Consider the following 12,895-nt stretch of genomic DNA (forward strand, 5'->3'; position numbering starts at 1 on the left):
TATGAGAAAGCGATCTAGATCTTTAATAGTAAAAATGCAGTCCTACCAGCAGAATAAGTTGATTCTGACAAAACTGTGGCAGAAGGACAAAGTACTAAAAGTGGAGTTTAAAAATAGGGTGGAAATAAAAGAAAGGGAGATATGGTTAAGAAGTAACTATAATTATTTAGAGGGACTGACAAATGATAAAATACTGCAGACTAGGGTGAATCTCACAGAACAAGTAGATGAGCAAATGCAGAATACTATACAGAAAATAAGGGGATTACCTCAACAATATGCATGAGTTAAGAAAGATTGCTGTTACGCATTTGTTTTTAGTTAATAATTCTAGAGCACAAAAACTTTTAACACATTGACTCAGATAACAGAAAGTAGAGAGGGCTGTCGTCAAGCTTAGGGAGCCTACAACAAGGAAGACAACAAGAGATCCTGTAGAAATATTAGAAATGTTTCAGAAATTCTATGAAACTCTGTATAAACCAGAGACATATAGAAATCAAGAAAATGTACAAATGGAAATGTTTATGGAAGAATGAAATACGCCAAGGTTAGAGGTAGATGAGGCTCAATTGCTAACAGGATGGGAGGAGATGCGTTAAAAAATTGTGATGTATAACCAATCCACAAGAAACTCCCCAGGAATAGCTGATATTCCTGTGGAAATTTGGAAGCTAGGAGGGAAAAAAACTGATAAAGATCTAGAAGGCTTTGTTTAACAGTATTTTAAGAGGAGGAGAAGTGCCAACTTCCTGGAAGAAAGTGGTGGTAGCTGTAATACCTAAAGAGAGTAAAGACCCATCAGATCCAGCTTCATACATTTCAGTACTAATTCATGATTATAAAGTGTTTATGTCTATGATGGCTAAAAGAATGACACAAATGATGCCAAAATTGATAGATATGGGCCAATGTGGTTTTGTGAAGGGGAGGCAAACATTTGACAACATTAGCAGAACACTGATGATCCAGAGGGAAGCAGAATGTAAGAAAATACCACTGTTGTTGGTGGGTCTTGATGCAGAGAAAGCATTTGTCAGAGTGAGCTGGGAATTTATGAACAGGACAGTGGAAGCATTTACATTCCCTGATAAAATTATACGTTTGGTTAGGATTGCTTATGAGGGATTGGAGGTAAAAAATAAAGTGTGTGGGTTCTTCTCTGATAATTTCTGCTTGAGCAGGGGAACAGGCAGGGGTGTCCTCTCTTCCTGTTATTTCTAATATATTTAGTATCATCAGCATAAAAATAAGGGGCTCAGAAATTCAAGGCTATAATTTGTATGGTAGTCAGGAAAAGCTGGCTGTATTTGCAGATGATATTATTTTATACCTGATAAAACCAGAAAAGAACATTTCAGTGTTGTGGAGCATTTTGAGACAGTTGCAAATCTTTTCAGGCTACACAATTAATGAAACTAAAACAAAGGCAATAGCTGTAAATTATGTACCCACGCACAAATTGGTTCAGAAATATCCATATTTGTGGGGACATGATAAAATGAAGTACTTAAGCGTATGGATTAAAAATGATCCCAGTCTGGCAGCTAAGGATATATTGGAAGTGACTAAGCCAAAGATAGTACAAAAACTGAGAAATAGGAAGCTCTGTAATATGGATATGGACAGTAAGATACAAGCAGTTAAAATGTTTTTAGTCCATTTAGTCTTATACACAGGTCAGACATTTTTATCACGCAGAGGAGAAGTTGTGGATAGTTAATAAAGAACTGAAGGATTTTATCTGGGAGGGAAGACAGCAAGAGTCAAGTGGGATGAACTGGTTCTTTCAATAGAACAAGGTGGATTGGGATTATCTGATTTGAAGGGGTATTTCAGAGCGGGTTCCTATTAGATTGTCGAAACTCCATTTGCACAAATATGAAATCATCGACACGTATTGCACGAAATACATAATCGTCGAATGTGCAAAACCACGAAATCTGAAATGTCGAAGTGTTTTGGTTGGCCCGTCTGCAGTATAGCTCCGTAAGGTAAGTGTGCGATAGTTACAGACCTTAGGGTTAGGGTGCGGTTTAAGGTAAGTGTATAGATAGATAATGTTTGTAAGATTTAGTGTAGTGTTAGAAGTAGGGTTTTGTTAAATGTATTTATGTGTATTATTTATTTTGTTTGGGTATATCTCCATAGGGGAAGTGTGCAGTAGTTACGGACCTTAGGGTTAGGGAGGGGTTAAGGATAGTGCATAGATAGTTGTGTATGTGGGGTTTAGTGTAGGGTTAGAAGTTGAGTTTTGGTGCTTTACTTTAGGGTTAGGAGTAGGGTTTGGTTAGTGTATGTATGTGGTTTATTTATTTTGTTTGGGTAGGTAGTATGTAGCAGGTGGTGGGGTTGGCTGACTATGAACGTTCGATATTTTAAATTTTGCGGTTTAGTGTGTTCGGTATTTATGCGGTTCGAGTAATATGTGTCGCTGTTTTGGTATTCGATGTAATGGATTTTCATTCATTTAATATAGACCCTTTCAGAGCTACTCAATTAAGGCTCCTATACATATCACAATCAGAAACCTATAATTCAAATTGGAAAGAGATGATGATGAAATGGGGGGTGCTCAAGAAATAAGGAGAAACTGGAATTTTGGATGCAGATCTTTGAGGAGAATAACAATAATCATACAGAATATTATATTCATAAAGTAACGGAAAGTATTCTAAGAACTAAGCCAACATGAGAATGGAAAAAGGAGGTTCTGCTGATAGGGGTGACTGCAATTAGGGATACAGAGAATAGGCAAGAAGGGGATGAAATTTATTGGAGAAAACTGGCAAAGAAACCAAGGTATTGGGAGCAAATAACTACAGAGGGAAAGGCAATAGAGTGGGAAGATGCAAGTAATTTATTTGGACTGCAGTTAGAGAGATTGCCTTCCCTTATCAAGGACTGATATTAAGGTAAAGGCAACGAGAAAGAAATATGAGGGTCCTAAATGAAAAACCAGCACTGGTAGAGTTTTTAGTAGAATCTAGAACAGAAGCTGCTGTTAAAAAATAATAAGTAGTAGACTTTATAAAATATTGCATGATAACTATAAGAATCAGTCAGAGGAGGTTAGAAAGGATTGGGAAGAGAGGTTAGATGAGCAGTTCACAAAGAAACAATGGGGTATATATGTATTTCTCCCAAATATACAAGAATATCTAGAAGATGTAGGATTTTTGCTTGGAAATGTTTACATAGGTATTTTTATACCCCAAGAAAACTCCTGGGAATTTTTTCTCATATAGACAAAAAATGTTGGAGGTGTGATGGAGAATAAAGAAGTAATTGGAAACATATTTTCTGGCTGTGTAATAAACTGGCAGAATTTAAAAATTCACTGCAGTGTACTCTACTGGAGATGCTCGGTGAGCAAGTTGGTGTATCTAGGGAAATGATTCTTCTGAGCTATGATACAGAATCGGAATTGCTTAGACATGTAAAGCCTTGCTGAGTCTAATTATGGTGGCTGCCAAAAATGCAGTTACTAGATGTTAGAAAAATGTGTATTTGAATACATGAGAAATGCTAGTTTAAAAGCAAAGTAGTATATAATGCATTTTATTCTATTAATCATATAGTAGTAAAATTAATTCATGTCTAAATGTGAAGTAGTTTTGAAACTGCAGTGTGGCTTGAAGCAAAAGCTGATCCCTGACCCTGACAGAATGCTAGCTTAGCAAGTTTTAATGTTTATGCTTTTCACAAGTGATTATCTGCTGGGTCAGGAAATTAAATGTGTGAAATAATGAAATCTTTTGCTCTTTCCTGTCGGAATGAGATGGCCATGTATATGTGTTACTTAGATATCACGCAGCTGTGTGAGGAAGTGTAATAGAGAACAAAGATATGCATTAAAAGACTGAAGCTGCTATTGTATTCGAACTGATATGAAACCTTGAACAAGTAACTTTACAGAAAGACATTATGACTGACCAGCTGGATAGCAAGGCCGTATTGTATCTAAAGGAAAAGTTTTTTAAAATATACAGCATCAGCAAGACTTAATGAATGAAGAATTGTGAGCTAAAGTGATGTAGATGCCCTGTGACATATCACGTCAGTAAGGTGGGCATAGCTTAAATGTTAAACCTATATAAGATTGTGTGCTTCCTGTTTCATGTCAGACAAAATTCTGTACTTGTATGGTTTTTTGCCTCCTGGTGTACACTAGTAAACTTTTGAATCTGAACCTCCTGTGTATTGAATTCTTAATTTTATTTAACAGTTTGGTCCTTTCGAGACGGAATTCCCTTGGTAAACTGCAGATCAGAGCGTATCGGTGGTTGAATACTGCGCAGGAGAAGTTACCGAACTGGTTCTTCTTGAGTGAAAAGACCTCCGACTGAATTGTCGTGTGTAAAGAGACTGGCCACTTTCTGATCTGTGGCCGAAGAGCGGAATTTGAACGATTTTGAATACTGGAGGCTCAGGTAGGAAGAATTTGCCTTTTTTCTGTTTTAGATCAGGGACTAGGTTACAGTATATTGTTGTCAAGATTTGTTTTGCAGATCAGGGACAAAAGGAAGTACTGTATATTTGGTCATAGATCAGGGTAACAGAATAAGGTAGACAGTTATTCTAGATAAACTGTAAACAGGAACTAAGAAATTGATATCACGTGATAAAAAAGGGTTACGTAACATTTTCTTTGATATGGGTAATCAGTGCACTAAAACCTCGCGAGATCCGCCCCTAACCGAAGACGCAAAATATATGCAATTACAACGTTCTGATAACGTTAGGTATTATACGAAATGGGTTAATAAATATGAATTTGATGGTAAGCTAGATAAACCTTCACTAGTTAAACTCCTTAAACAGCTTAAATCTGATGCAGGAAGTCAGGCAAAAAAGCAACGCCAACTAGGCATTCCTCAAGCACACAGGTGGCTTGAGGAAGCAAATCGTAGAGAACAGAAGCTTAAAAATTCAAAAACATTATTTTTAGACAAAGAGGATAATAACTTGGTAATAGCTACAGCTCCTCCTCCCTTGCCCCCTCCCTTACCCTTTTCAGGATATGAAGCGAGTGGACAGGCTGGTCCACCTCCGCGTTATCCTGAAGTTTCAGTAAGACCACAACCATTTGTTAGAGATCCTATTGAGACTAGGTCCTGAAGACGTAAAACACATAGGGACACAGAATCATACCAAATAGAGAGAAATCTACAGGATGAGAGTGAGGAAGAAATATGCCCACTTATAGAAGTTCCAAATCCTCAGGCAGGACAGGAAGGGCAAGACCCAACACTCTTAGTATATAGACCATGGACACCAGAAGACATCTGGAAGGCTACTGAGGGAATCCCCCATCCGAAAGTTAATTTTACCAAATTTTTAGAAGATTTACAAGGCATGAGGTTAAGTTACCACTTGAATGGGGAAGAAGTAGAAAAAGTAGTAAGACAAATTATAGGTCCAGATTGGCACATGATTTGTGGCACCTGGAATCCTCGTAATGTAGAACTTAGACCACTCCCACATAGTGACGCAGAGTTAGACAACAGAGTGAAAGGTCTAACAGACCGAATCTCTGAGAAATGGAAACCTAGAGCAGACTGGACTTGCATTAATCAATGCATACAACAGGAAAATGAGACAACAGATGGATATTATGCTAGATTATTAGAATGTTTTAATAATCATAGCGGTATGGCGGTTCCTGAGAACCAAACAAATGATTCCCCGTATGAACAACAATTAAAAAATGCATTTTTGAAGGGTTGCATTGCACCTATTAGTAGCTTCATTATGAAGCGTATGATAGATCATCGAACAGGGAGGCTACAAGCCTTACTCGAATACGCTAGACATGCTGAGAGACATTTTAATAGTAAAAAGAAAAATAAGGCACAAGTCTTCACTGCTGAAGACGGAGCTGAAGTATTTGTATTACAGTCAGGTAAAAAGGGCAAGAAGAATGCCCAGGGAAACAAACAGTCTGATAAACGATCAGAAGATTTTGAAGAGAGGAAAAAGTGAGGTGAATGCTTCAAATGCGGGAAAAAGGGGCATCTAGCAGGGGATTGTAGGCAAAACAAAAAGGTAATTACAGAAGATAAAGGAGATGAGGACTGACTATATGATAGTGAGGATACATCAAGTGAAAGTCAGAAATCATCAGGAAAAGTTAATAAACAGAAAACACATGTAAATGTGATAGAAGGAGTAGAGGAAGTGCAAATAGATATGGAGGATGAAGAAAGTGAAATTTTGGACTTAGCATTATTGAGCTTAGAGCTCTACTTAGCGGATACAAAACCGGAAGTTACACTTCTGGTGGAGGGAAGGGAAGTCAAATTCCTGTGTGACTCAGGAGTGTCACGGACTTTGATACACCCCTCCAAGTTACCAGAACATTCCGAATCACCTGATTATATACTAGTAAAAGCTGCAAATGGACAGCTATACAGGGAACCACTTTCCCATGATATAGCAATAACTGACCCTGTTTCAGGTATGACCCAGAGAAGTAAAATAGTTGTGTCTGCAATGTGTCCAGTAAACCTATTGGGCAGGGACCTTATGCAGATATTTGGCATAGCAGTAGTTCCAACTGTACAAGGTATGGAGGCACAGAGACAAATGGATACCTTTGTAGTGCGAACGGAGGGTGAAACTTTTTACTGGTACAGCCAGGACCTAGTCACGACTGGTCCAGGGGCAGTAACTGAGGAACTGATGAATGTAGCCATCAGTAAAGCCCCCTCCCTTGACACTGATCGACAGCATTTGTTACACTGTACTCTATACTACTGTACTATACCAGGACCTGATAGAGAGTATGAGCAAGAATTGTTTAGAAATCGTGCAACTAGATTGGTTTTGCGTACTTTGTACTGGATACTGAAGGGAACAGTGTAGTTAGCTGTTCGTTACCTCAAGAATTCCTTGCATTGTATAGATCAAATCGGTTACCACATGTCAGCTTGACAAAGAACAAAAGTGTCAAATGGGCAGATTTAGGAGAAAAAGTAACAAGATGGGAGAAACAGACTGATTTAGAACTATCAGAACAAGGGATACAAAACAAAAACTGAATTGGTTGACACAGACACATCCAGCTGTACACTTGCAATCTAGCGAGGACAGCTGATTAGCATTTTTATTAGAAGAAGAAGAAAAGACCTTATGTGAAATTCCAACAACTCTCTGGTCAACAGGCAAGTCAGATGTAGGACTTACTCGAACAGCAGGACCAGTTACAATAACCCCAAAGTCAGCTTTCAGACCACAGAAAAGACAATACCCTTTGAGAAAGGATGCAGAAATAGGAATTAAGCCTATAATAGCAGCATTACTCAAAGAAGGAGTACTGGTTGAATCTCCTGATTCACCATGTAATACACCCCTATTTCCGGTTAAAACGGGGAATGGCGGATGGTACAAGATTTACAAGCTGTAAACAATGCAGTAATACCTAGCGCACCCACGGTGCCAGACCCACATACTTTGTTAAATGATTTAGAACCGGAACAGAAGTATTTCTCTGTGGTAGATATTAGCAATGCTTTCTTTTCAATACCTATACATCCTGATAGTCAATATTGGTTTGCATTTACATTTCAGGGTAAAAGGTATACATATACTCGACTACCACAGGGATATTGTGAGAGCCCAACAATTTTTGCACAAGAAATGGCTAGCAACCTGGCAGGATTTACCCCACCGGGAGGTAGTCAAATTCTACTTTATGTAGATGACATCTTGCTAGCAGCCCCCACCCAGCAACAGTGCAGGGAGGATACAGTAGCATTATTGAAATTTTTAGCAACACAAGGACACAAAGTAAACAAAAGTAAGTTACAACTTTGGAGAAAACAAGTTAGATACCTAGGATATGTAATATCCAATGAAGGTAGAATACTAGATGAGGAAAGAAAAACAGCGATTTTGCAAGCACCCAAACCAACAACCAAGAAAGAAATGATGTCTTTCTTAGGTACAACTAATTTTTGTCGGAGCTGGATACCAAATTATGCTTCGGAATCTGCTCCACTGACTGATTTGATATATAAGACAGCAATGGCAGCACAAGATATTTTACAATGGACAACTGAAGCAGAAACGGTTTTCTGCAGGTTGAAGCAGTTGATAGCTTCTTCATTAGTTTTAGGACTTCCAAATTATCACAAATGGTTCTTTCAGACCGTAGATTGTAAGCAAGGATATATGACGTCAGTATTGACGCAACAACATGGGGACAAGCAACGCCCCATAGCCTACTATTCATCACAGTTAGACCCAGTGGCACAATCTTTGCCTCACTGTGTACAAGCAGTAGTTGCAGCCGCAATGGCAGTACAGGCTTCGGCCTCAGTGGTATTATTCCACCCTCTCACATTGAGAGTGCCTCATGCAGTTGCAATAATTTTACTGCAAGAGAAAGTGGCATACCTTTCTCCTGCTAGACATCTTTCATGTATGACTATACTGCTGAGCCAACCTCATATGACAATTGAACGATGTACGACATTGAATCCATCAACATTACTTCCAACTCCTGCGGAGGGCACACCACACAGCTGCCTGCAGGAAATTGAACAGTTAGCTTTACCTAGACAAGATCGTACAGATATGCCCTTGGATAATGCCGAGGTGACATATTACGTGGACGGCTCATGCAGAAGGGGTCCTACAGGGAAGAATCTGGTAGGGTATGCAGTAGTTACAGACACTGAAATTTTAGAAGCTCAATCCTTACCACACAACTTATCTGCACAAGCAGCTGAATTGATAGCTTTGACGAGAGCATGTACTTTAGCAAAAAACAAGTGTGTAAACATATATACTGACAGTCAGTATGCTTTTTCTACAGTACATGTATTTGCACAACAATAGAAAAATAGAGGAATGATAACATCCAGTGGAAAACCTATTAATCATGCACAATTTATTTTGGAGTTATTAGAATCTATTCAGTTACCTACCAAAGTAGCTATTTGTAAATGTGTAGCTCATACAAAACAGCAGGATAAGATTTGAAAGGCAATGCACGAGCTGATGCAGCTGCAAAGCAAGCAGCCTCAGACTCAGAAACTTTACTTTTAAATGAGGAATTACAACCCTCTGAGATTTTAGATTTAGACATGTTAAAAACAATGCAGACGCTTACTACAAAAGCAGAAAAACAAAAATGGGTAAAACGAGGTGCAATTCTTGAGAATGGACTGTACATTTCCAAAGAAAGAAAACCGATATTGCCGTCTAATTTATTTAGATATGCAGCTTTGTTGAGCCATGGGCAGTGCCATGTCTCAACAGGGGGGATGGTACAGTTAGTAAATCGAATATTCCAAACATATGGATACATAAACTACACAAAAAAATGTTGTGCAGCTTGTCATACTTGTAACAAGCATCACGCACAAGGGGCATTTAAAACCAAGCAAGGAAGTTTTCCTATACCACCATACCCGTTCCATACTATTTGTATGGATTTCATAGAATTGAATAAATGTGAAGGGAAAAAGTTTTGTTTAGTTATTGTAGACATGTTGTCTAAATGGGTAGAAGCTTTTCCAACCAAAAACCCGGATGCAGCAACAGTGGCGAAAGCCCTGATAAAAGAAGTAATCCCTAGATTTGGCATTCCGGAGAGGATTTATAGTGACAATGGCACACATTTTGTGAATCAGACGATTCACCAGCTTGGGAGATTTTTTGGTATCTCCTTGAAGAACCATTGTGCTTACCACCCACAGTCAGCAAGACTACTGGAAAGGTACAATGGTACCCTAAAGAATAAGCTAAGGAAGCTAGTAGAAGAGACCCACTGCTGAGTATGAGAACGGTTCCAAATGCAAAGGGTTTGACTCCCTTTGAAATGATTTTTGGGAGAGCATATTATGTGCCTCAGTGGAAAGCTCTCATGCCTGCAGAGCAGGAGGCTGACAGTTCATTAGCTAGTTATATGAAAAAACTGTTAACAAATAAATCTGTTTTGCAGTTTAACTCTTTTTCAGATAAGGAACAGACCAGACCGGTGGAAGCAGTCTTGGCTCCTGGGACATACGTCTGGATGAAAGTGACGAAAAGGAAGAATTGGGCGAGTCCAAAGTGGGAGGGACCGTACCAGGTTCTGTTGGCAATGCTTACTGCAGTCAGAGTGGCTGAGAGGACGTCCTGGGTTCATTTGACGCATTGTAAACCGGTAAAGAACTTTCAACTTGATAAAAACTTTGAGACTGATACACAACCAGACTGAGATGGCCAAAAACCAAACGAATAGAAGTTTAGATCAACCCCAGAGATGTTGCATAATCATTTTGTTGTGTGTACATTTATTAACTGTAATTGTGACAATTTTCCTCTTGCTGTGGTTTATCCTACACACAACCACACAAGTGAAAGTGGGAAGGCGTGATGAAACGTCTATAGACTGGCATCCAAATTTTAACACATACCTGGCCATGAAACGTGTGTATGCAGAGACTATGAACATTTCAAGTTGCTGGGTTTGTACAGCTATACCAACAGCATATGGTGGACTGGTAATGTCCGCTGTCCCTTTGGGGATAAATGAGACTTGGGAGAATTTACTTTTCGACACAGGAACTGTGAGATCACAGGACAAAATAGCTTTATTTTTACCTGTCACACAAAAAGGAGTTGTATGTTTCTACAAAAATGACACTCTCCAGGTGGGCTGGAGCAATTGCAATATAACCATATCTTACCGATGTTATATTAAGAATGGTAATGGCAATACTTTTTGCAATACTAATTATGACTCGTATTTAAACTCATTGAAAACAACTATGAGTGACATTCAAAAAAATCCAGTTTTGTTTAAACAATTGTCAGTTATAGATCAAAAAATGTTTCATGCAGGGCTGATGCGTATTAGTACTAAAGTAGAAAACTGTTATTTTATTTGTGGGAAAAAGGCATATAAATGGTTACCTGAGAATTGGTCCGGCAGTTGTTTTTTGGGTTACTTGGTTCCGACAATAAGACATACTGCAGAATTAACTTTGGGTAAGATACGAAACGTAAGGGAAACAGCTCGAAAATCCGAAGGTCCAGTTAAGAAACCTGTGAATCCAGTTGGGAAGATCGAAGCTGGTTGGAAAGACCATAATTCAGTAAAAGACAAAAGTGAATTGACATATGGACTTGAGTGACAGTGTTATATCCTGGGCAGGAATACTCCCAGCTTATGGAGCAGTCAAATCGATCTGGGAGCTGAGGAAGTTGTCGAAACTTCTCGAAGTAATGAGTAATGCAACTTTTTCTGCCCTAGAATTGGTGACTGATGAACTGAATGCAATGAGAACTGTTGTGCTACAAAATCGGATGGCTCTTGACTTCACCCTAGCGGCGAGAGGTGGTACCTGCATGCTTATCAAAGAAGAATGCTGTGCTTTTATTCCTGACAATCGTCACGAGATAAATAATCACCTAGAGGTAATTCAGCAAGTATCAGCCATGACTGAACCAGGCCCAAACCCACTGACGGACTTTTTCCAGAATCTATTTGGGGGGTGGGGTTCCATCCTAATGAACATTCTAATTGCCATTTGTGTGGGTATACTCCTAATAGGAGCATGTGTTTGCTGTGGAATTCCCTGCATGAAAAGATTAATCAAAGATTTTGTTGATGTATCTGTTACTGAAACTTTCTACCAAGATATTGAAATTGAAAGATTGATTTCAGATGACGCTTTTTCTGAAGTATAGATTAAATGACTCACCTAGCTGAAAATCCTGAGCGGAAAATGCTAGGAGATGAAATGACACTATGCATACTTCAAAATAGAATAAAAAGTATTAATAGGGGGAAAATGTTAGGAAAATGTGTATTTGAATACATGAGAAATGCTAGTTTAAAAGCAAAGTAGTATATAATGCATTTTATTCTATTAATCATATAGTAGTAAAATTAATTCATGTCTAAATGTGAAGTAGTTTTGAAACTGCAGTGTGGCTTGAAGCAAAAGCTGATCCCTGACCCTGACAGAATGCTAGCTTAGCAAGTTTTAATGTTTATGCTTTTCACAAGTGATTATCTGCTGGGTCAGGAAATTAAATGTGTGAAATAATGAAATCTTCTGCTCTTTCCTGTTGGAATGAGATGGCCTTGTATATGTGTTACTTAGATATCACGCAGCTGTGTGAGGAAGTGTAATAGAGAACAAAGACATGCATTAAAAGACTGAAGCTGCTATTGTATTCGAACTGATATGAAACCTTGAACAAGTAACTTTACAGAAAGACATTATGACTGACCAGCTGGATAGCAAGGCCGTATTGTATCTAAAGGAAAAGTTTTTTAAAATATACAGCATCAGCAAGACCTAATGAATGAAGAATTGTAAGCTAAAGTGATGTAGATGCCCTGTGACATATCACGTCAGTAAGGTGGGCATAGCTTAAATGTTAAACCTATATATAAGATTGTGTGCTTCCTGTTTCATGTCAGACAAAATTCTGTACTTGTATGGTTTTTTGCCTCCTGATGTACACTAGTAAACTTTTGAATCTGAACCTCCTGTGTATTGAATTCTTAATTTTATTTAACACTAGAAAATGTAAATCAAAGTCTAAACTAACTGCACTAGAAGTAGTGAATATAGTAACAGAGATAAAATAACTGGAACTGGGATCTTTAAAAAAGGGTAGGAGGAAATTACATAGAAAAAATGGGAATTGTGAGAATAGTACATACATGAGAGCAATAAGGTTTAAAAGAAGGCAGGATTTAAATGAGCTATATAATGTGTGATGGACAATGATTGGGTAGATTGTAAGTGATATACAATATTTGCAACTCAAATTATGTTAGTATGGTTTGTGATATACAATGCTTGCAACTAAGATTACATCAATATGCTTTGTTTTCATTTATATAAATGTATGATTGCCTAGGTCATGAGTGATAATTTAATAA

The sequence above is a fragment of the Protopterus annectens genome, chromosome 10.part0, assembly GCF_019279795.1.
Source record: "Protopterus annectens isolate FY-2018-M chromosome 10.part0, PAN1.0, whole genome shotgun sequence".
NCBI classification, from domain to species: Eukaryota; Metazoa; Chordata; order Ceratodontiformes; family Protopteridae; genus Protopterus; species Protopterus annectens.